Genomic DNA, 26,722 nt, shown 5'->3' on the forward strand with positions numbered 1-26,722 from the left:
CACACGTTTTGTCCTAGTCGCCTAGTGTATTTTTCAATAAGTGTAATTTACTTTATTCGATCCTCTTATCAAAATCGCGCAACATTTGCGTGGTAAATCAATCGGGGTATCACGCCGTCTCAAACAAAGGTCCCACCCGTGAATGTTCAGTTATAGGTGATGATTGATAGCGGGCACGGGTGATTGATTCCCAGGTGTCAGCCGATGGTGATGAATTTTACCGCGCCTTCTGCCATACGGTGTTATATAAACTTGCTGTCTGTCTCATGTACACATTATTATATATTTTTTAAATAAAAACTATTATGAATTCTGTAATTTGTTTAGTTAGTAGCAATGTAGTATTAGTTATCTACTATATGCAACTTGTATTGTGCTGGTATGAAGACTTACATACATACACATACATATTTACATACACATATACATATTTAAGTAAACTATTTTATTCAATCTTTTTAAATTACAAATTTAACTACACAAATTTTGGCGGCAGCAAGTTATTTTAAGTCAATTCTCCACTACACAAATAAACATTTAAAATATTTCACATTACATTTAAATTGACTATAAACCTAACAAAAAAACATAATACATTGCATGTCCTTAGGTACTTATACATGTATGTGCGTGTACCTATAAAAGACGGACAAATGAAGTAGGTACTAGGTAGGTATAGGAGTAGAAAAAAAGTTGTTGACCTTGCAATCTTCTTGGAGAAGACGTATTGATGAGGGTATTTCATTACGTTAAAAAACATAAAAGAAAAAAAAACTTATTAGCAAATACATACTTATTAGCAAATAAAACTTAAATTTTATAATGTAATAATAAATATGCACATTATATTGTCTTCGGTTAGCGCAATACTTACTCATGAAATAAATTTACGGAAAGGTGTAATTTTTTTTTAATACCTACCCTTTACAGCGTGCCGAATAATGGAATTTGTACACAATATTGTTGACGCGTAAATTATGACTGCATTATTTTTAACTTTTCAATTTCTGACTGACCATAAACTATGAACTTCATTACCCAATTTTTAACCAACAAAGACAACATTGCCGGGCACTTTTGGGGCCATTCCATTAAGGGACCCACTGACTATCAATCCACCGGACGATATCGGCCTGTCAGTTAGAACAAAAATTTGACAGTTCCGAACAACTGACAGGCCGATATCGTTCGGCGGACTGATCAGTTATTGGGCCCGTTTAGGCATCATCTTGTACTTTTAAAATAAAACTTGAAATTTGTAATCACAAGAGACCTTTCAAGTTTTATTTTAGTCCGGAATCCCAAGTTTATCCTCGGACACGTTTTCGACAGGAAAATTCCCTTGATAGAAACATCTTTATCAGATTTCGTGAAATTGATATTAGATAGGAAATTTACAATAATTCCCTTAGGATTCTCATCTAAATTAGATAAGGAAGCAGATAATCGAATTTCTCGATCATACGCTATTCGATGGTTTTATTGAACTTTAAAAAGTATTTTTCATTTTGTTCTAAAAAGTGCGCTGAAAATTATACGTTTCTGCTCTAGAGCACTGTACTTTCTAAGTACCTACGTTTTTTCTATTTTTTTACGACAAGCAATTAAAATTTTGCTTTGAAATAGATTTGTTATACAATTTCCATTCTGATAATCAGCTCCCTATTCTATAAATAACGATATTTTCACCTAAATTGTTAATTAATACTAATGAAGTTTATACTTAGCCGTGTTTTTTAATATGCACATGTATTTTACTTTCCTCGTATTCGAAATTAAAAGTACAGTGTTTAACTCGGGTGAAAGACACCATTTCAGTCTCGGTCTATTGGCGCTCTAATCAACTGCGTTCGAACGCTAAACTACCTCGACAGAAATGGGTGCCTTTTATTCCTTGGTTAACAATCTTCTATTGTTGTTAAGCGTCGAAAAGTGTGTAAACGACGCAAGCAAGCATAGCCATCGGTTTAGATAAGCATAGCTTCATTTTTTTCGGAATAATTACGTTCCTACTAACTGTAGGTAATTAGTGTACACTCGTAAATAAACGGGAGATGTATGGAGATCCGCTTGTTAACGTACCTATATCGTGGAAAATTTTATTTTATGACGCGGACTAAAATTTATTGTTAGCGACCGCAGTAGCACTTGTGCATTTTCTTAAATAAAAATCGATACCTAAATTAACTAGCTATACGAATCCCTTACGTTTTGAGTTCACTGACGTTTACTTCACTTTACGTTGGCATGAATCCAAAAATATAGGAACCTACTCTAGGATTGTCTGCTGTGTGTGTTGTGTGTTTTGGGTTGTCTGTTGTATGTGTGTCGTCTGGCAGACGACTTCTATTCCATTCTGCAAAAAAATCTTTGAAAGTGTCACTTGTTTCAGTTGTTTCTTGTCTGCTAAAGTTGTAAGAGCGATCATTTACGCCGCCTGGAGCAACACTCAGCAACACGGCAGAAATGAATGCCTTTCATCCCTTGGTTAACAGTCTACTATTTTTTTGGTAGGTACTTACGTAATTTCTTAAGTAACATGTAACCGGCTCTAAGTCGTTTGTGCACTGCATATTAACTTACAAGTACATCAAGGTTTAACTATCATGCTGCACAAATTTACGGAAGAACGGATATGAACTACATATGGTCAACAATAGCCTCAAATGATAAGAGCCTGATGAGTTTTACAACTTCAAAACGCAAAACTAATCATCCTCCAATAGTTCTCAACAACATCCCAATTCAGCAGGTTCAAAGTTTTAAATATTTAGGTAGCTTAATTACCAGAGACTCCAGGTGCACACCAGACATCGTTGCAAGGATTTCTATGGCAAAAAAAGCTTTCAACCAGAAGAAACAATTATTGAAATCCCGTTTATCATGTAGAAGCAAGAAGCTACTGATTAAGGTGTACATCTGGAGTATAGCCCTTTATGGAAGTGAAACGTGGACAATGACCCTAAGAGATAGAAAGAGAATGAAAGCATTTGAAATGTGGTGCTGGAGGCGAATGGAAGGCATTAGTTGGAGAGACAGGTAACGAATGAGGTGCTAAGAAGAGTGAGTGAAAGAAGAGCTATTCTGAACACTATTGCAAATAGACGCGGGAAAATGATTGGACACTTAATACGACACGACTACTTCTTTAAAACTATCCTGGAGGGGCGGATAGGAAAACCCAGACGCAGCTTTTTAGATCAAGTGAAAGAAAAAGTAGGGGTCGTGTATCAAAAAGTCGAAGTGCTGGCGCGGGATAGGGAAAGCTGGAAGATACTCCACCGACAAGAGAATAACACTTAAGTTAATGATGATGATGATGATAAGAGCCTCTTAGTAGTATGCTAATATCAATAAATAAAGCTTGCTTATCCACCCATGACCTACTTATTCATTCCACCGAACAAGAGTTTTTGGTTGAAATATACGGAGTAAGTGTATGGATTATATCTCGAAAAAGCTCGACCTGAATCCTCCAGGGCCCTGCTAAAAGTACTTTGTTTCGGTAGTAAATATAACATACTGTTTACGATAATGATGTCGGTATCCAAGATATTTATTCTCTTTGATTCTTATGTGTACACGGTTCAATCTTTGAATTGGTTCTCATGGGAAGGAAAAACGTTCTTCGGGGCTTAATGAATGTTACGGGGCTTACTAATAACCTTTTCTTTTCTTAATTATTCTAGAAACAGACACGATTTCACCTCTAGCTTTGGCCGTTTGAATGTCGAATTTTTTCCACTAAAATTAATCGTGAAGGTACGTAAACACCGGAAGTTTCAAAATAATGTGTGCAGCCAAATTCTGTGAATGGTACAGGATGCGTATTGTAAACAAAGGCATCAATATCCGTCGAGAATCGCTATCTGTTTACCGGATTTCTATTCCCAGATTTGGGTAGTGTTGTATGGTTTCACAATAACCCTCAACGTGTCAGCTGTCTTACCCGGTGAACGTTTTGATACTATACAGATTTGGAATAGGTACATGTTGAAATAACATATTAAACCGTACCTTTACCTTTTGGGCCTTGTCGCCTGATTTAAATTTTAAATTAAATTGAATTAGGTTGAAGAATGTGGTTGGCAAGGTTAACAAAAATACAATTCCATTATTAGTTCCAAAAATACATCCTCATAATTTTAAAAACATTATAAAGTTTTAAAATCAACGTTGCCTTACAAACTTTAGTCTACGCTTTATACCTATCTAAGTACACAATAGGGTAAAGCGCATTTACTGTCTTGCGTTGCCAGGCAGCGATTCAGTAACTATCTAGTGATGGTGCGATTTATATTTTTAGTAACTTGTCCTGCCTCTATTACTTTGTTCAGTTAACTTTATTACACTTAATCAAAAGTAAAAATAAATTTATCTAGACATTTGGTAAGTACCCTACTACAAGTCGGACCCGAATAAAAGCGTTTTCAGTTTCACATTCTCCGATCCGATATCAGATGTCGGATGATCCATGAAAAAAAAAGCAGTTGCTAGAACGTATTTATTTTGTACTACAAAACTACTAAATTAAACTGGACCTATGCTAATTTTACACCATTATATTCCTTTTAGTTAATTATTCAGGCCTATTATTTAAGATCTCGATTCACCTTAAATTTTTATTCCATTCCAACACATTCATTCCAATTCCCACATTAAATACAAAACAATGTACCCTTTTTCTACGGAAAACTGGAGGACATGGTGTAGCAATGTTCCTTGTTGACTACGAAACTCTAAAAACGGGGCGCTCAATACTTCTGACGAAGGCTTAACATATCGAAGTAACAACACATCACCCGAGGTGTTTCGAATCGCTCGACGTAAGCTTCAGAACTCGATTGATCCTACATGCACATCCCTACGAAAGCCGTCACGGAACAAAAATCGCGTGATATTCAATTCTTTGAGGGATTAACTTAGCCTTGGCATTTCACGCCAATTGGAATATCTTCGTCCTGATAAATACTAAAAGCATTCACATGTTTCGTTTTCTAACATAAATATCTAAGTACTTACCTAATTATATGTTACAAATGTTACAGTGGTCGATTTGGGTATGTATACACATATATCGTACTTTGCGAGCGTGCGGCTCATACTCGATTAATTAAGTACGATGGAGTAAACAAATCCATCACGCAAATATTTATATACACAATTTGATAAACAAAATATTCCAATACCCATGTTTGTATCCAATGGATGCTCTTTAGGTGTACATCAACCCTGTTGATTGATTGCCGCCTTTTTATGTGTAAATTAACTGTTGAAAATAGTTTTGTTTCATAATGTTTTAAATAATACACCCTAAAAATATAAAGATAAGAAAATATATATACAACTTATAATATTTAAAAACCTAACGAAAAGTGCTGGCGGTAGCGGAGTTATGTTGTACTTGCCGGTAGTTAGAGCTGCAGAAAAATGCTGGCTATACTATGCTCTAAACTTTAGAAATGCCAAATCAGATTTGGAATTGATGATGATATAATAATATTAAACGCGTCATTTTCAGGACTTCTTTATCCTTTGATAATGGCATCCAGCGACCTCTTTTTAAAATTCGTCGTTGGAACTTTTCCGGTGCTGATAGGTGTGTGACTTGCAATATTTTTTTTTTGTATTATAACTATTTGCTTAGTATCAATAAAATTTGATAAAACCATTATGCGGAAAATTGCACGTATTTCGGGAAATCATTCTTAACATCTGACAATGTATTTATATAACTCATTATTGAACTGAATGCACAGACACAAAATAAATGTGTGACAATATATGCAGTACTAAGGCGAACTTTTCCCTTTAAGGGATCTCCTAGTTAACCTTTTAGCAGATGAGAATTGATGAAAAATAATTACAGCTCTTTGTACAATAGACTAAGGCGAATTCAATAAAATAATACTATTTTTTTTTTTATGATCAGATATATAATCATAAGTATTATAACGTTTTCGCCAAAATAAGAAAATTAAAATTGTAAGTGTCGCGTTAGTTTGTTTCTGCCAGTTACAGTGAAACCTAGATCATTAGGAATGTAAGGGACCTTCGAATTAGTCTCATTTAAAGAAGTGTTCCACTTACCGTTAGTCTCAGATAGCTCATTTACGGTGGGTTCCATTAATAGAGGTGAGAATAATAATATATAAGGTTATTTCAGTTATAAACGTGGTATTATTAAATAACATAACTTATTTTGTACATTTGTATTTAACTGTCATAAAAAACATAATCTTGTCCTTCAGAACATTGTGACTGAATCTGGGGGCACGACAGTGCCCCCGTCAAGTCGAACAAAACAGTCACGGCTGTACCGTCCTTTTCTCGAAGCTTTTCTCGATATAAATATATGCTATTACAAAGTTACTTATGCAGTTCCTACAAATTGTAGGTAAAGTAAAGGTCTAAGATGTACGACGTGAGTATAAATGCCTTTCTTTCCATCCCTCGGCAACAATGTACTATAATGACTATTTATGAAAAGAAACTAAGCAGGAGGAAGTGAATGCACTCATTAATTTTTCATGGAGCCAGCGGCGTTTTATCTAACTCGACGGGTTCGTCTTCACCCACAGATACTCTTTTTAATGAAACCCGAGTACCGTGGAAACGTTAGCAGTATTATAACTGCAATGTAGTACAACATTTTCGGACACACCCTAAACGATCGCCATCGACGGCTATAAATAGAACTGAAAAAGCTTATAGGCAAAAATGTCATGCTTGCGGATAAAAATAATTGTTTGAAATAAAAAAATTGTACCTATAATATATAATGTATGTAATGTTAATGGTATGGTTATAGAATGTTTGTAGGATTTTTGAATATATTATCTGATAATAGCTTATTAGAATGATATAAAAAAAACAGACTAAAATATTATAATGTTTTTGCAACTGTATTTTTAATATTGTCTTCGGTTACCGCGATAGTTACTCATGAAATAAAACTATGAAAACGGATTATAATTCGGACGGAGTTCGAAACGTCGGGATGTATTATAAATTCAATATACGCGATATAATCCGTTTTCATAGTTTTATTTCAACTGTATTTTTGTTACATAATTTAGTTATAAAGTTTAGTGTAGGTATTTGTTTATTAAATCGAATGGAAATATATTTTGCAATGACTGGACGTCTGAAATATAATGTAAGGATGACACCAAAAATTTACTTCACGTACTTAAATTATTTGTTTGCAATGGTACCTAGGTTATTTGTACGGTGTATTGTGATTACAAGATTTAGATCCCACTTCAAGATTTAGCAAGTTTAAACACTGCTTGCAATACTTTCACTGTGGAACCAGTCACGGGTAAGGGAACAGGACGTACTGTGAGCGAGACTTTCAAAGAGACTGCGGTGTGTAATATGCATCGCGTGCAATATATCTACAATACGTGTAGCTTTCATAATTCAGCCTTACAATACATAAGAGCTAAAGGAGCCTAAACATATCCTAGTTACATTATACATGTATCCTTAATAAGAGTGTGACGTGTTAGTCTTTCTACAACGAAGCTATGAATAATATCCGAGCAGCTGGTAGTAGTTAAAGATGTGTATCTTTCTGATAATAGAAATTCTGATGTCACTAAGGCTTTTGATGAGCAAAGTACCTAAGTAAAAACTTAGTTGATACTTTTATTTTTTGTAACCAAAATGTTTAAAAGCAATTCAATACATATTTGTGAAAATAATGTAAAATATCGTAGAACTTGTACACTCCTACAGAATCTGCTCGTCTGTTATTCAAGTACTTTGTCATACACTATAACTTACTTGAAAACAGTAATCATAAATAGGAATTTCTCTAGACAGGAATTAGTTTTTTTTTACAAGGAGATGTTGTTTAAACCCTCGCCTCGCCCTAATATTTATACCCGAGCAAGCGAAATATTCTAAAATTGAACCATAAGCGGTAGCGAAGTGGTTCGAAAAATAGAATCTTGAAAGTAGAGGGTTAAATAAACTTTGCTACCCAGTGACACACGAAAATTTTCACCACACCATCGCGGGGAAAATACTCTAAAACTAAATACATCAGATTTAAGTGACCGCTATGAAATATTTATTACAAAATCATCACTTAAAACTCAATTCTACTAGCCAATATGAGGAAGTAAATCTAAATTGGCATCAATTTACTTTGCCACTCTTGTGGATAAAATCGTTAGGTGACAACCAAAACTCACTAATTAAACAAAAATTAACCTTATTTCAGTACTAATACTTGACTATGGCTATGAACTTGTGATGGTAATTAGTGAATTTTGGTTGTCACCTGACGAAATGCAACTTTCTCATCAGTTTTTGAAGAATAAATAGAGCCTTTACGAGCTGGTGTGGTGACAATAACAGTTATTTACGTTATATCAACACAAAAGCTATGGAAAGTCGTGAAAGTGAATATTTGTGTATCAAATTCAAAAATCCCCTTGGTTGAAACGGAAACGTCCGCAAATTTTACGGTATGGTAATGAGTTACCCGCTTCTGCGCGCAAGGCCGCCGTAAATCCAGAGAAATGTACATAAAATATAATTGGATGTCTCGCCTTCCAGATTTTGACTGGGTGTATTGGGACCTGGCAGCAATGCTGACGCGAATCCTCAGTGCTTGCCTATAATATGTCAATTATAAACTATAAATACGATACGATACGATACGATCATTTATTGATAAAAAATATTTATACATGTCATTATGTCTTAATACTAGGTTCTTAAATCTATTACAGTATTCATTATTTGAAAATTACTTGGCTAACTAACCAGTTTCTATTTATCATAAGGATCCAATCTTTATTACTTAGTCTGGCACTCGAAAAAAAGCGTCCAACGAGTAGTAGGCCTCACGCACTAGTTTATTTTTAAGTTTATTTTTAAACGAGCAGTAGCTTGTAGCATTTCTTATCTCGTGGGGCAATGCATTGTATATCTTGGGTCCCATCGTGTGTAGACATTTTCTCGATTTGGCAAGCCGTGTTCGAGGAGGTCGCAGTTCGTCGCACCTCCTGCCATTCGCCCCTCGCGTGTTACCGCGTGTAGGAAAGTGCGCAAGATTACGTCGCACGTACTTTGCCACCTCGAGAATGTATACACACGGTAATGTGAGTATTTTAGTGGCTTTAAATAGCTCTTGAGCCGGATGGTCCCATGGGACCCCTGATATACAACGGATCGCGCGTTTCTGCATAAGGAATGGTCTCATTCGGTCAGCGGCATCCATAGATATCATACACTAAACGACCAGTGAAGACGTGTCCTGTCTCCGTGAAGACGGTCCTCGTAAATTGAACCGAAACATGTCGAGCTATTCGACTTAATAATACGTGAGTGACCCGGTTTAAAATAATCTAATATCATACACTAAAGAAAAAGTGACCAAGTCCACCGGTGGCCGAGGCGGGAATCGAACCCGCGTCTTCAGCTTACGCGGCTAACATCCTGACCACTAGACCACCCGGCCACGGCGGTACCCGTCCCAAATTCTCTGGTGTGTGGTATCTTTGAAAGGCTAGGCGCCTTTGAAAACAATATTTCATAAAATAATTTGATTTGTTCCCTAGTTGAATAATATATCACCTGTATATCTGAAAAACCGTCATACCTATACAGCTAGAGGCCAATTCAAACTTACATTTTGACATCAATATTTTTAGTATAGTAGTTTTACTTAAAATAGTTGTAATGTATAGCTTTATGGCCCTATTTTGCATATGTAATAATCAAGTAAGCAGCCTTACAATTTATAATTTTTGTTCATTATTTTTGTATGTAAAGTTTTGCACATTGTAATTTTGACAGAGGTAAATATATTTTTCCTCTGTCTCTCGTTGACCACGAACGCTAAGGTTCGAAACGTCGGGATGTATTTTAATCTCATTATACGCGATATAATCCATTCACATAGTTTTATTTCGAAGGTGTTATATTTAAATGTAGTTGAAGGTATTAGGAGTATTGCAGAAAAATTCGTGTTACTTGCCTGCATTGCGTTATATATCGGGGTTGGTTTGGGTAGACAATATTGCAATAGCTATCTGAATTATAATAACCTATTGGAAATTTAGCCCAAATTTAACTCGCATACAATAGCGTTTTTAGGGTTCCGTACCTCAAAAGGAAAAAACGGAACCCTTATAGGATCACTCGTGCGTCTGTCTGTCTGTCTGTCTGTCTGTCTGTCCGTCTGTCACAGCCTATTTTCTCCGAAACTACTAGACCAATTAAGTTGAAATTTGGTATACATATGTAAGTTTGTGACCCAAAGACGGACATGTAACGTAAACAAATGGATTTTAAACACGGGGGCCACTTTTTGGGGGTAAATGAGAAAATTAAAAAATAAAGTTTTTCAAACTATATCGTGTAACATATCAAATGAAAGAACTCATTGTGAGAATCACAAATATATATATTTTTATTTTAGGATAAACAATTTAGAAGTTATTCAAGAAAATAGGCAAAAAATGACCACCCCCCCCCTTTATCTCCGACTACTGGGTCTAAAATTTTGATAAAAATACACAAAATAGATCTTTACCTATATATTACAGGAAAACCTACTAGAAATGTGCGATTAAGCGTGAGTCGGACTTAATTACTTACTTTTTGATCCGACCCCTACGGGTTTTTTAAAGACATTTCACTCACGTTTCACATAAAAAATACATTGTGTAAATTGTGTAATGTACGGAACCCTTGAAACGCGAGTCCGACTCGCACTTGGCCGGTTTTTTAAAACAAAAGGATTGTCATATCATTCATGTTCATGTGTATCAGTTGACATTCAATTTCATGTCAAAGTTAGCAGAAAGTGATATGCCTGATAGAAACATAGACTGAGTAGTTCCGGCATAATTTTACGTGATATCTCATGCCTTGTTGTGTCGGGAAAATTCATAGAAAAAATCAAAGCGTTAACACATTTACTGCTAGCGCGAGATATACGCTACGAGCGTAGCCGGTAACACGGGTTTTCCCGTTTGTAGCGGAAAGCGCCTACGAACAGAGAGCCCGCCTAGCGGCTCGCTGGCAGTGAATGTGTTCAGGGATGAGGCAGAAAATAAAGCAAAAAAAAAAAAATGTGGTTTTAGGAAACCACGATGCAAGTGAAACTTTTTTCGGATTGTAGGCATTTAACTGAAATTTAAAGGTTTTAAAGAGTGGAATGGAAATAACAAAAACAAAATCGTAAAAGTAAGTATTTTTATTGCTTTCAATTTGTTATACAAAGATAGTAACTAATAAGAGCAGGTGTAAGTAAGTAGGTAACCAAGTAAGTTGAATCCACCGCTTGCAACTTCTGACTATATTTATTTTCTTTGCAATAATTAGGTATCACATTAGGAGAATTTCGGGTAATATCGCCACGCCACGCTCTGTAGCTCCGTACACAGTTTGCTCCAGAAATTCTTTAAAATTAACACATGAGATGAGTAACGATGTCATGATTCGGGTCCATCTTGTAGCTGAAGAATTTCAGGCATAGCTCATCTCTTGTATAAGCAGGTACCTCCATAGATGCGCTCTAGTTCCTCCCACGTGCCTTTAGCGGAATCAAATCGCACTATTTTTTGCATAATGTCATGAACAAAATAAAAATTGCCTTGAGGACTACTAAAATTTTAAGCCTCCAGGTGTTTTAATATTGGGAGGCTATTTTCCCTCAATCAATCAATACCAATCAATCAATCAATATTAATATAATCAATCAATATTAAAATCAATCATTCTCGTGTTTAATGCTTGCTCCATTTTTATTCGGTTACACTAACATTAATAGAGAAAAAAAGCTTATATCTGTTTACGACATTTACTTTTGTCTGACAGTAAACAACAGTTGCTAAGTTACTACTGCCAGGGTGACTATCTGCCATTCATAGTACAATATAATCTAAGTAGCGAATGTTCTTTCACATTTAGAATATCGAATATTCTAGATAAAAAAAGAATAATGACAATAGACTATGAATTTTATTTGAATTTGTCAGAAGCCGTACACCGTATTTAAGGTTAATAAGGTCTACTGTCCTTAACATATTGTATGAAATTATAAGCAAATATCAACCATAATAAAGTAAGTATTGTATCCGTGATGTTCAGAAACAAGGTCGTATGCTTATTTTAAAGACTATGAACTCTAAGTACTAGGAATAAAGTAGAGTTTTACTAATGCTGTAATGCATCACGCGACATGAAATAACCGCGACATAAAGACAGCCCAAAAATTTTGGGACGATAGAATAAAAGTTTCACTTTAAAAACAGTGCAGGTATTGTTGCTTAGCTATTATTGGCAAACAATACCAAGAACTCTACGCTTTCACTCGCTGAAATCCGCAGCTTACGTTTCATAGCCCAACCATTCCGTTTGCCGATCGATCTTCATTTGACGTCAGACATCTTTGCCTCCAACTCTAAAATATCTAGCCTAACTAGCCCGATTGCAACCCCCAGGCCTTTCAGCTTAAGGCCCATTGAGCTTCGACGTTGACAAATAATGAAGCGGTTTTCATCAGCAAAGTAAGGTCTGTTTGAAATGTTATATGTTATATGTTTTAATATGTTATCTGTGCAAGTAAAGCTTGTACTAGAAAAAAAATGTTTGTATTCGCACCGGTTGCACGTCAGACTTCTGACCAAAAGGCTTAAGGAGACTGTTATATTTAAAAATATACCTGTTTTCTTTTTATTTGTAAAAATAAATCTCTTTCGTTTACATCTTTGAAGATAATATCACCTTGACAGAAAAGACTACAACATGAAAAAATGTTGTTCAAACACAAAATCGAGGCATTTCCACGAAAAACTAGCAGTGAAGTTTATTTATGTAGTTAGTAAGATCTGTTCAAAGGTTGTTAAAACAATTCTAAGAAACTGATGGTAGATGACGGCGGACTGGAAATGGTCATAAGCCCGGGTTTTCTAATAAATAATACAGAGAAGAACATCATAGCTGCGTTGCAAAAAGCGCCTATTACCCTGTCTGTATTAGCCAAAAGTGCAAAACGTACAAAGTGCAATCTTTAAAAAAATAACTATAAAGACCTACAAATAAACTAAAGTACCCAACAAAAATACAAAATAGTAAACTGAAGCGGAAACCACATTTACCATTATCCAAGAAAGCGATAAAGTGGTACTAAGTCAACAATATCGAATTTGTGGGAAAACACCTTATTCCTCCGAATTACGATCCATCGAAAAATTATGAGCTCGTAATATGAAGCAGAAACTTAAAACATAAAACTAACGCCATATCAGTTGAAAACTTCAAGTCTAAATAGAAAAAAAGCTTAAAAATTAATAACGAGTCCCATGTACAAAACCTGATGGCAGGCTTTACAACAAAATTACGAAATTTCTGGATATATAAAGTCAAAAACTCAAATCATACGTACATACATGTTGTTTATTAAATTTGTAACAAGAATTTACCATAAAACAGTTGGTTTTTAACTGTTGTGTAAGATTTTGTGAAAATTAAAATGCGTAATTTTTTTCCGGGACAAGCTTTATTCGCTTTATACACAAAATTACTACTGAATGGCGCAGCGACCCAAAATGAGTCTTGGCCTTCGACACGAGTAAACGCTAGTTGTCTCGATCCTGCGCAATCTCCCGCCAGTTATCGGCTTGAAGATCGCGCAAGTCCGCTTCAACCACATCGCCCCAGCGATACCTAGGACGCCCGGCCGGCCTTCGCCCTACCGAGCGTCCCAGATATACCCTTTTAACGCCGCGATCCTCATCCATTCTTAGTACGTGGCCAAGCCAGCGGAGGCGGTGGGCTTTTGTCTCGCCGATAATATTGGGCGCAGCCACAAGATCTTCGATCTCGGCGTTTTTAAGGACCCTGAAACTGCCATCTGCTCTCCTTACAGGGCCCAGGATCTTTCTGGGGATTCTCCTTTCTGCCACCAGGAGTTTATTTTCTTCTTTAAGTGTTAGTGTCCAAGTTTCACAACCGTACATGAGTATCGGCCGTATGACCGTCTTATATATACGTAGTTTTGTTTTTTTTGCTCAGGAGCTTGGACACTAACACTTTATGAAGGGCGGCACTACACCGCAAGGCATTTTGGGTGCGGATGTCAATTTCCTCCTCCCGAGTGAGTGTTGGTGTCGGTGATGGTGCAACCTAAGTACCTAAATGTGGCCACCCCTTTATATATGGTATCTCCAACATGAAGATCTTCTCTCTTGACGCGCGTGTTTTTATAGCGTTTCATGTGGAGATACTCAGACTTTGCATGGCTGATACTTAGGCCCACCTTTCCCGCTTCGGTTTCCAGGACTGCTGCAGACTCGGCAATTTCCTGCTTCGTTTTTCCAAACACAAAATTGCTCGAAGATAAACGGATTACGAATGATAATTATACAAAATATGTACGAGTGTGAGTCACATGAAAAACTAACCTGCATTGTAGCGCCTTTCTGTTTAAAACATTAACCAACTTTCTGTCACCTACATATACCTATCAATATACGTAGTATAGTATTCTAGCCAAGTCTGGCTTGATGTCCATTCAAACGTCAGCAAAGCGCAAACCGAGTGATCTGAGGAGTAATCCAATAAATGTAGATATTCGATTACCAAACGTAGAGCCAGCGAAGAATTCCTTACAAATACATCCCTTTTTATTGGAAAGGCCGATACCTGTTACACCAGTACACGACACTGCTGAGCCCCTATAAATAAAATATAAACTCGTTTTTAGAACCATAAACATTTTTGTGGCCTCGAAGTGGATGGCTTTCGCAAAACAGAAAAGAGTAAACACAAAAAAAAGATAAAAGGCATTTCAAAAAGAAGTTTATTATTATAAGCATAAAATAACCATTCATTGTAAGTTACAGTTGGATTTCTTGTCAGCCAAACTGAATTCAAGTCCTGCTAGCCCAAAACGATGTAATTAGAGATAATATTATTCATATTTTTTTTCATATTCATATTTCATATTATGAACCCTTTTGAGTTAGCATGGCCGTACAGTTTTTATTGAAAGCCGCGTGGTGCTCAAGTAAATTGCAACTCAACTGCTTTCCGCAGTCTATGCTGATTGACTGGATGTGTCATTCTTTCTAGCGGTGACATGGTATCGTAAGGAATTCAAGCTCACATCAAATACATGTACGAAATTGTACGCTAATATAAAAAAAAATGTACTAGTACTTACGAGAAAAAGATGATCAAGCTCTAGGAAGCATAATTTCTGGCGGGCGCTATCTATTTCACTATCTCGTAGTAGAGTTTTCTACACTCTTGTGAATCAGAAGATATGTACGTGAAATGTACAAAATTGTACGCTAATCATCGTACTATACCATTTTACCGCTGGAAAGTATCACACCATTTGATACTTTTAAAATTTTGTACAAAAAAAACACTTAACAAACCTATTAAAATAGTATCAATGATACACTAGATTTCTGTGTTTGTATTTCATTATTTATTTAGTTTTTTACTTTGACAGTCATTCCCAAATACCTTTTTAACCTTCTAGTTGTTAGTTTTCATAATTTGTATTGTTTTTTGATTACCATTGTTGACATTTTATAATTATATGTTTGCATGCCAAATTATTGACGATCATAACATAAATTTCATATCGATTAGCATAAGAATAATTTATACTGTAAATTATCAATTCATTATGAACTAAATTAAACTAAACTAATTTATTTAAATATCTTATTCTTATGAAATAAAACTATGAAAACGGATTATATCGCGTATATCACCCCGTCACCCGTGTACCACGAACGCTGTGAAGGGTTCGAAACGTCGGGATGTATTATAAATTCTATATACGCGATATAATCCGTTTTCATAGTTTTATTTCATGAGTAACTATCGCGGTAACCAAAGACAATATTATCTTATTCTTACTTTCGTTGTAAAGGACCAAAACAATTTTCGAATTGCCAAGAATCACTAAAACAAGTGACAACTGAATAGATAATGCTTTTTAGGTTTCCGTACCCAAAGGGTAAAAACAATACACTCCTTTTTTTGGGGCAAAACGGGACCCTATTACTAAGACTCCGCTGTCCGTCTGTCCGTCTGTCACCAGGCTGTATCTCATGAACCGTGATAGCTAGACAGTTAAAATTTTCACAGATGATGTATTTCTGTTGCCGCTATAACAACAAATACGAAAAACAGAATAAAATTAATATTTAAGTGGGGCTCCCATACAACAAACGTGTTTTTTTGCCGTTTTGCGTAATGGTACGGAACCCTTCGTGCGCAAGTCCAACTCGCACTTGACCGGTTTTTTTATAAAGCAGAGGCGCTTTCCAGAAAGTTTTTCTTACATTGACCTGCCTGTTGCTATTTCTATTGCACGCGCATAATTATATTGATGTCCCGCCCATATGCCAGTTATCAATGTCACTGTGCGTGTTTAGCAGCAATATAATTATGCGCGTGTAATAGACAGAAACAGACGGGTCAAGGTACGGAAATTTATCTGGAAAGCGTCTGTTCTTTATGATGTTAAGTTTCCCGTTCTGAACCCTTTCAGTGTTACCTTCATACAGCTACTTAGAGCATATTACATCGTCTCCTGTGTAATTTGTGAACCATCATGCTTATTGCATATTTGATGAAGTAATTAGTGGGTAAATTGATTGCTTTTAATGCTGCTTGCGTTTGTCACCATTAGAGTAATAGATTAAGTTTTCACGTCACACGTATCAGACATGTTAGGGGAGGGCGGGGCAAGACGTGGTACCTAAGGTTTTCTACCTATATCTTAAGGCATCGTTTAATTTAATGTATTTAGGTTACCGATCTTTTAAAACTACGTAAATACAGTATAATTAATGTCATTGCCGGGTCTAACGCGATTAAATTTCATTGTTTTACTTTTTTTCCGACGTTTCAGCTAGGTTGCACTAGAACCTGTGCAACCTGTGGTCACGGAAGACTGACACGTTCCAGCAAAATGTCAGCAAACGTCGGAAAAAAGGTAAAATAATGAAATTTAATCGCGTTAGACCCGGTCATCATCATCATGCCAGCCGATAGACGTCCACTGCTGGACATAGGCCTCCCCCAGGGCTTGCCACTCCGACCGATCCTGTGCCGCTCGCATCCACCGAATTTCCGCGACCTCCACCAGGTCGTCGCTCCATCTCGTTGGAGGCCTACCAGCAGTTCGTCTTCCGGTACGCGGACGCTACTCCAGAACCTTCCTGCCCCACCGGCCATCACTTCTGCGAGCAATGTGCCCCGCCCACTGCCACTTAAGGTTTGCAATTCTGCGAGCTATGTCGGTGACCCTAGTTCTACTGCGGATATCATCATTTCTGACTCTATCACGCAGAGAAACCCCGAGCATCGCTCTCTCCATTGCCCTTTGCGTGACCTTGAGCCTTCTTATGAGGCCCATCGTTAGCGCCCACGTCTCAGATCCGTATGTCATCACTGGCAACACACACTGGTCAAAGACTTTTGACTTAAGACACTGCGGCAATTTGGACGAAAAGATACTGTGGAGCTTCCCGAACGCTGCCCAACCAAGTCGGATTCGACGAGTGACCTCTTTCTCGAAGTTGGATCTACCTAACTGGACTGTTTGTCCTAGGTATACATAATCGTCAACAACTTCGAGCGCAGAGCCTCGGATTAATACGGGAGTTGGCACAACATGGACGTTAGACATGATCTTCGTCTTGTCCATGTTCATTTTCAGACCAACTCGTTCAGATACTCTGCTGAGATCAGCGAGCATCGCACTGAGGTCCTCCATGGTCTCAGCCATGACTACGATATCATCGGCAAACCGAAGGTGAGTGATGTATTCGCCATTTACATTGACGCCTCGTCCTTTCCAGTCCAGAACCTTGAAGGCATCCTCCAATGCAGCGGTGAACAGCTTTGGGGAGATTACATCTCCTTGTCTGACTCCCCGCTGCAATGGAATAGGCTTCGAGCTCTGGCCCTGTAGTCGGACGGACATGGTGGCGTTTTCGTACAAACACTTCAGCACTTCGATATACCGGTAGTCAATTTGGCACCTTTGGAGAGACTGCAGCACAGCCCAAGTCTCGATCGAATCGAAGGCTTTCTCGTAGTCCACAAATGCAAGGCAAAGGGGGAGGTTATACTTCTCAGTCTTCTGTATAACATGCCGCAACGCATGTATGTGGTCTACGGTACTGTAGCCTTTACGGAAACCTGCTTGTTCGGGAGGCTGGAAGTCGTCAAACCTGCGTGCGAGACGGTTCGTGATGACTCTCGAAAACAGCTTGTAAACATGGCTCAGAAGTGAGATGGGTCTATAATTCTTCAGCAAGGTGTTATCACCTTTTTTGAAGAAGAGCACCACCACACTTCTGGTGGTGGTGTGGTTTTTCCTTCGCGCATGACGGAACAAAACAGCGTCTGAAGGGCCTTATTTACCACCCGCCTTCAGGAGTTCGGCCGTAATTCCGTCATCACCTGGGGCTTTGCCATTCTTAAGCTGTTTGAGAGCCATACTAATCTCGTACAGGCTGACGTCCGGGATATCTTCGGTATAGTGTCGAGTTAGTCTAGCTCTAGGGTCTCTAGCTAGATCCATGACGGGTGCTCGGGTTGTTGTGTATAACTGTCCATAGAACTTCTCGACTTCTCCCAAGAGCTCAGGTTTGGATGAAATGATCCTGCCGTCGTCGGTCTTCAGTTTCGTCAGTTGGCTTTGGCCAATAGACAGATCTCTGGCAAACACCTTCGAGCCTCTGTTGCGCTTGATAGCCTCTTCAATACTGTTAGTATTGAATCGGCGTATATCTCGCTTCAGAGACTTCGAAATCTGTCTGTTGAGCTGCCTATAACGACAAACGTCACCTGACGACTGCAGAAATCATCTCACGCCTCACCTCCATGAGCTTGAGAGTGGAGTCCGAGAGTTTCTTGGTTCTTGAACGACGAGTCTTGAAGAACTTGGACCCGACCGTATGAACAGCTTCCACAAACCCGTCGTTGTAATCGTTCAGGTCGCTAGCTAGGCATTCGAACCGGTTTTGAAGTTCGAGCTGAAAGCTCTCGGGGTTTTGGAGCTGGGCCGGTGCCGGGCGGAGCGTAGACTTTATCAGTCGAGATCTCTCAAGCCTAAATTGAATATTCAGTGTGCCTCTTACCATACGGTGATCGCTCCCGGTTTTGTCCGAATTGATCACAGAAACATCACTGAATATTTGCTTCTTCGTCGACATGATAAAGTCGATCTCATTCCTTGTTGCACCGTCAGGGCTCACCCAGATCCACTTCCTGTGCTCACGTTTCCTGAAGAAGGAGTTCATCATATAGAGTCCTTCCTTCTCCATGAAACCAGCCAGTAGGTGGCCCCGGTGATTCTTACGCCCCACTCCAAATTGCCCCACTCTCAGCTCTTCACCGTCTCGTTTGCCCAGCTTAGCGTTTAAGTCCCCCATAACAACTGTGAAGTGAGTTTTGGAGCTATGCATGGCTCTGGAGATATCCTCATACATAGTCTCCACCTCATCGTCGGAGTGTGTCGAGGTCGGTGCGTAGACCTGTATGACCTTCGACGAATAACGTTGGGTCATTCTGAGTACAAGGCACGCTACCCTGTTCGACACACTCTCGATCTTCACCACGTTGTTTACGAGGGACTTGTGGACGATAAACCCGACACCTCCCTGGGACTGTTGTTCGCTCAAGGTAAAAAAAATATTCACTGTGTTAATTGTTAATTGTTACCGGTGAGTAAGGTTGCCAGAGCTCGAGGGAGAGGAGTGTTAGGGTCGGCAACGCGCATGTAACTCCTCTGGAGTTGCAGGCGTACATAGGCTACGGAGACTGCTTAACATCAGGCGGGCCGTATGCTTGTTTGCCACGGACGTAGTATAAAAAAAAATACTTTTCTCTTTTCTGTTATACGATAATTCTAATTGTAGTAACGAAATGGCCAAGCCACATATTTTACTAAGGTGTAGACTAGTGTAGCTTGTGTAGAGTTAGAAGCTTGGCTCTACATGAGATCTGATAACTTTTTGACAGTGAGAGCCACATGGTCTCGTCTTGGCAACATTTTGCATGCAAATTTGCGGATGAGCGGGGATTTGCGAGTAGAGGAAATAAACAGGTCCCTGTAAAGAAAAAAAGCAGCATAATGCACTTGCTTTATGCTGCTGTTTTCTCCAAAAAGAACATTTTCTCCACAAAGAAAAATTAAGAAATGATATGTTTGTGTTTCTTAATACTTCTAATCAATCTGCAGGTATTGCACAGATGTGTTGTCTGTTTTATCATGAATCGCTGTAGGTACCTATTATATTAACGAGATAAAGTCATCACTTAAGATTTTGACTTTTCTCTTCAATCTGCATAGGTATTAGTTAGGCGTGTAAAAACCTGATCGCCACTAAAAATCAGTTCGTTCTTTAAAATTATTTCCATTCATACTTAATACATTTATGACTTAGTTTTAGTTTAGTTTACTTTTTAGTTAATTTAAATGTAATTTACAAATAATTAATAGCGTTCAAAAATTACATTATTTTCCTGAATAAATGATATGATACGATATGAGTTAAAAAAAAATGCATATTGGTGCACAAAATGTGCACCAATATGCACAATCCTTGGAAACATTAACAAAAGCTTGCCCGTATAATGGAAGGGATAAATGCCACGCTCCGTTGCATTTTCTTAGATAAAACGACTAGCTAAATAAATTTCAATATCAGGGTAGTAGTAGCGCATCATGTTGCTGAATAAATAGGTTATGTGCAGCTGAATAGATTGCTTGCAGAAATAGAGTATGTTAATGAAAAATTCATATCACTACCTTTGGTGTTAGCGGCTGAACGAACCTTTCAGGCATTATAGCTATTACAAGAACTAATTAGACTACCTATCACACGATTCACTTGTTTTGTTTAAACTTTTTTACATATAATTATATTGTATGAGTACAGAGATAACCTCACTGTTTCTTTGACTAGATCTACAAGTAATATATACCTACAACCTATATAATATCTACAACCAATACCGTAATAGAACCATCCATAACTCAGGTACTTATAGTTTATTTTATTTTGGTCGGTAATAATTTAAAATAATTTTAACACTATGCTAACTATACTACTAACTATGAAATAAAACTATGAAAACGGATTATATCGCGTATATTTAATTTATAATACATCCCGACGTTTCGAACCCTTTACAGCGTTCGTGGTCAACGGGTGACTGGGGAAAAATTACAAAGTGCAAAAATACCAACATACTAAAAATAATGAACAATCATAGACTATAAACTTTAAGGCTGGTTGTACATGCACGAGATTACTTAATTTAGTCAGTTAGATCTGTAGATACGGCTTAACACAGGAAGTTGTACTGCTCTGCAAATCTCTGTTTGTCGCTTTGCTATTAGTCACCGAAGATTGGCCAGACGTATAGTATAATGCAAAGCGTACCTAGTAACGTAGTACCTTGGCATGCTCTCATATACCTATGCTCATTTTACTAGACAATCCCTCGCCATTAGCGTATGTTTACAATTCGTCTCGCGTCGAGCCCGTGAGCTGACCGCCGACTACCCATAAATCCACATATTCACAACATTCTATTCTTAAATCCATCACACGCTCCCACTTCTCCGTGGCTCAGACTACCGACTCCACAAACAAAACATGCGTCCCGAATTCGCTTGTTTACGCTGAAACTTATACTTTTATACACTTTTGTAGTTGTTAAACACGTTATAATATTTACATACGGCAGTATTTGCCGAACGGTCCAGTGCGAGTGATAGTAAACTGTTATTGGTATTTTAACATACTCTTAAAATTCATTAAGAATCTAAGGACCAAGAAAATTTGTGACAATTTTTACTTTAACGACATATCTCAGCAACAAAGCATACTATCGCTATGAAGTTTATAATAATGTGTAGCTTAATTCATAATTTTCCAAAACCTGTAACAAACATGAAAACCAGAAAAACTCCCCGTGTCACAACTCTCCTAACACCGAGGTAAGTTGTGACAGCTTCCAAGGTAGGTTGTGACACCCTTTTCTTTTGACTATTTGATGAATAAAAAATAGAAAAATATCTCTGGTGTTGCAGGCGTCCATAGGCTACGGTGACTGCTTATCATCAGGCGGGCCGTATGCTTGTTTTCCACCGACGTGGTATTAAAAAAAAGTAGAATTTTACAATTTTTTCAGCTTCCAAGGTAGGTTGTGACACCCTTTTCTTTTGACTATTTGATGAATAAAAAATAGAAAAATATCTCTGGTGTTGCAGGCGTCCATAGGCTACGGTGACTGCTTATCATCAGGCGGGCCGTATGCTTGTTTTCCACCGACGTGATATTAAAAAAAAGTAGAATTTTACAATTTTTTTACAAATTAATATTTATTAATAAAAAAAAATATAGCAGATTTGTATCATTTGTACCAACCAAAACAATATGTTATTACAGTAGGTACTCTAGCGGATAATAACAAGTATTTTAATTGAATTGTGGCTTCTTTTAGGACCAACCGTAATAAAAATAGTCTAAAATCTAATCCTAATAAAAAAATATTATAGACCAATATATGGCTTTTAATTGACTGAATAAATCGTTTAGACAGTATCGAAACTTTGATTTTATGGAGATATAAATTTACAAAAATACAAAAGTATATATCGATTAATCAAATATCCACATTAAAAATTAGATTTAAAATACAATAACTAATCTTAAATTAAAATAAAACTAAAACCTTATAAAATAAATTAAAACTAAATTAAAACTAACTAAAAAAGTCCCCCAGATCTGATCCCTGCCCATAATGCTGGCTACATTCCCCCGCTGAATGGCAATTCCGATCCTTTGGCCAAGGAATGAGCCAGCCCTAGGATCTCTGGTGGTGTCTAGCAGCATCTTCTTCAAATCTTTAAATAAACTCAGTGCCTCCTGACCTTTGGGGTCCCAGAGTCTCCACCGCAAACGCCGCAAATAAATGGTTGCTCGATAGTCCAGCATATTTGCGGCGCTTTAGAGCTTCAGCTGCTGCCGCCGCTCCGCCAGGCCTCAATGAAGTAGCGGCTAAATGGGACGGCGCCAGAGTATCCACACAAGTTGCATCCCAGATAAGCGGCCGTCCCATCCGCCAGGGAATAAGGGTCATTCCGTCGGGCCTCTTTCCGTCGTCGCGCACAAGACCGGGAGGCTCCAACACGGATGGCACACCCACACTGACAAGGGCCCGGCGGATAACATCATTAAGGCTGGCGTGGCGGGAAAACAAACCAGCGCGCTTCCGGCAGGAAAGGCCGTGGTAACCGCGACTATCAACCTCCACCCCGCAAGGACAGCGATGAGGGACAACTAACTCAGCCCCTATGCCGAGGCACCCGCCAATCGTAAGGAGTTATTGTGCAATAGGGTAGCGCAGTTACTGGAGGGATACGCATGAAGCCAATACCCTGACTCCGTTTTGGAAGAAGCTAGGAGACGGGCTTTCTCCTCACTTGAAGCAGCAGAGTCAAGGAGTGAAGCTTGAACCTGGCGACAGAGGGGTTCATCCCACATCCTCTGAATGTGTGCTTTGGAGGGCAGGTCCACGTTCGGGCACGCCAAAAGCCAAGCATTTACTGCATCCGACAGGTATGCCACCTCGAATTCAGGTATTGACGGAGTGAGTATCTTTCCTACGAGGGATAGCGTACCATGGACGGATGACAGAAACGCAGGCAACGCAACACTAGCAATGCTCCTTATACTCAAACCGCCGAAGCGGATCGGTAAAGTTGCTTGTAGAAACTGCCTATCATCGAGCCTAATATTAAATATTTTTTGTATTTCGATATGTATAGTACTGTCGATCACCTGACACAAATGAGAATGCCTAAAGAATGGACTGCATCTCATTGCATAAGTAAGTTTCGGGACGAAAAGGCAAAACCAAATAATAAAAAAGGCCATGTGGGCGTTAATTTTGAGTAGGCGGTCAGAATGCTCCGAGAAACGATGCAATTGGCTATCAACGAAATCCGGGATCGCCTCGCCGAAAACTGGGGCCCCTAGAAGATGAGAGAGCTCTTGGACATCAACTTTATTCCTGGACAATCAACCTCAAACTCCCCCAAGATTTGAGATTTGTTCGGATTATCGGGGCTTATGTAGAAGACCAATTCCAGCACGCCTTCGTTGCAAGTTTCGTGAGACTAGTCCTGGAGTAAATTTTTGAACTCACTAAACTTCTCTTCCATTCAAGGCAATACAAGCAATAACGGATATTTTCTGCTTTACTTGCTAACATTACGATTTTCTTCTCGATGTTAGCAACATTACGATTTTTTTGACTATCTACACTATTGGCTCATAGGGCCGCAGTTTCATCCATGATTGGTCTTTCTGTGGTTATCGCGCCAAATTAAACATTGGGTTTGTTATTATATCTTTTGTATAGTTGTTAATCATTTGAAACAAGACAAAATGATTTAGAATTAGACAATACACCAAAAGACCAAAAAACACCTATAAAAACAGCAAAATAAAATAGGAGAGTTGTGACAAGCTGTCACAACTCGCCTAGGGACAGAAAATCACTAACTCGTTATAATAATAATTCATAATTGCTAAACAATGTGCAAACTCTATGAAACAAAGTCACATCTTGAAAGTTGCAAAACCAAAGAACATAAGAAAAATATCACAACAACGTAAACATAATAGGTACTTTATGATATTGATACAATCAAAATTTTTGGGGAAAAATTACTTTTCGGTTTTTTTTAGTACGTAAATGTTGTACACCCAAAACGTATTTGGCTAAGAGTGCTGGTTCCAACTCCCTAGCAATCATAGTTTTCCAGTATCTTCATTGTCACAACTTCCCTCTGTTACAACCCACACTGGCCCAGACTAAGTCTCCCCTACTTACTTAGATTTTCAGCTTTCAGATAAATTTTGTATTAGTTAGGTAACCTACTAAGGTTTAAGTGAAGTAAAGTAATATCCCATCAAAAACATTACATGTAAAAAGATGCAAGTCTCGCAACGCAGTTCTTCTACTACAAAAAAGTTTTGAGATGTAATGTGAAACCAAGTCGGTTATTTTAGTCAGTGCCAGGGGTGTTAAAACCGTAACATTATGATATACCTTTATTTTTTTAATACATATAATGACTTGGCAATGGTACACGCACACAATGCTTTACTTGTACTCGTATGTGTATTGCTTAAACTGCATGTCATTAGGGCTAGCGCTATTATGTTCAATTAGTTAAATAGTTGACGAATTATGATGATCGTGAGTGTGTCAGTGACAAAACCAAGGAACTTTGACATGCAATAATTCTTAAACTACATGTTTAAATTACATGTTATTGAGAATATATCTAAATCATGTTATGCTCTATACGTCACTGAAAATTCAGGGTTCTAGCTTTAGCTATCACAAAATTACAGTACGTTGAAAATGGCCTGAGTGGCTTCGAGAAAAGATTGTTACGGCCGTGCCTCTTTGTCTTGCTCGACTTGACGGGGGCACTGCCCCCAGATAAAGAGTTTCAATTTGGAAGCTATTAAGGGCGGTTTCAGACTAGCGTATTTTTCTGCCCGTAAACGGTCGTTTCGGCGGTACGAGCTTACACACGTTACATTTCCCTACATTTCATTTTAAAGCGCTTACACGCGTGTTACTCTTCCCTACATTTAGTATATACGAGCTTACACGCGCGTACGCTCGTATAAAACACTAGTCTGAAAGCGCCCTAAGCTAACAGGCTACAGGATTCAATTTACCTGAGTGGATTAATTGTGATTCAAAATGATCAATAATTTATTAGGTATATTTGATTCGCTCAACTTCAAACTCAGATAAATCCATCTGTCAGATTATACGATCTTGATATTAAGAAAAGGTAATAGGGTAAATATTCGCTAAGAGAGTCGAGTGGATTGATCCGAGTTTGAAGTTAAGCGACACATTTGATTAATGATGAGGAAAGGGATATTCCAATGTATGTTCCTCCTTATTGTTTTTTTTTTGACATTTGGATTTTATTCCAGAAACATTCTAGAATAGTATTTAATAAAAATATGTTTGGCGATCTTTTAGTGAAATTCTTAGTATTAAATTTGATCAAACTTCAACATTTATTCAGCAAATAGACCACAAGGGCACTTTTACACGTCAACATGTATTATAATTTTTTCAATCTTTCAATTCAATCAACAATTATAATTATAATATACAACTAACTGCAACTACCCATTCAAACAAACATATTACAATTACTTAGAGATGTATAAGGTCTCCTAATGTCGAATTACATAAAAAAACTATAGTAATAATATTAAAAGAAACACAGATACCTACATAATAAAATATAAATCTAAAATTATTTAGAGGTGTAAATTAAATTAAACTAATTTCTGTCAGTATACGAGTCAAAACCAATAAAATATCGTCACTGGCCTTAACGTTTTCGAGTTCCAATCTTCTTCGAGCCAAATGATGAATTTCGGCAGCGGTAGTAGCAACTGCGGGCTACGCGGGCTCACCAGGCGCAAGCAGATAAAAACTTCAGTAGCGAATATCCAGAAAATAAGTAGCTTTAATCATGCGTCTTCAGTTTTAAACCAAAAGAAAGGGCTGCATTAGACGCAGCCGTCGTATTACAATCGTATTAGTACTTTTAACACAAATCATAAGCATTGAGTCACATTATAAATAAATATAA

At 37.8% G+C, this 26,722-nt stretch overlaps 1 protein-coding gene and 1 non-coding gene across 8 annotated transcripts in view; one reads left to right on the forward strand and one right to left on the reverse strand.

Moving 5' to 3' along the window:
* The window catches only part of LOC134743219 (3',5'-cyclic-AMP phosphodiesterase), a 597,682-nt gene that overhangs the window by 100,183 nt on the left and 470,777 nt on the right, over positions 1-26,722 (forward strand). The gene's annotated exons all lie outside the window — the stretch shown is intronic.
* Trnat-cgu (transfer RNA threonine (anticodon CGU)) lies at positions 9,407-9,478 on the reverse strand. Its single transcript has one exon. It is a non-coding gene; the product is annotated as a tRNA-Thr (tRNA).

This window comes from Cydia strobilella, chromosome 7 (genome assembly GCF_947568885.1).
Source record: "Cydia strobilella chromosome 7, ilCydStro3.1, whole genome shotgun sequence".
NCBI lineage: Eukaryota > Metazoa > Arthropoda > Insecta > Lepidoptera > Tortricidae > Cydia > Cydia strobilella.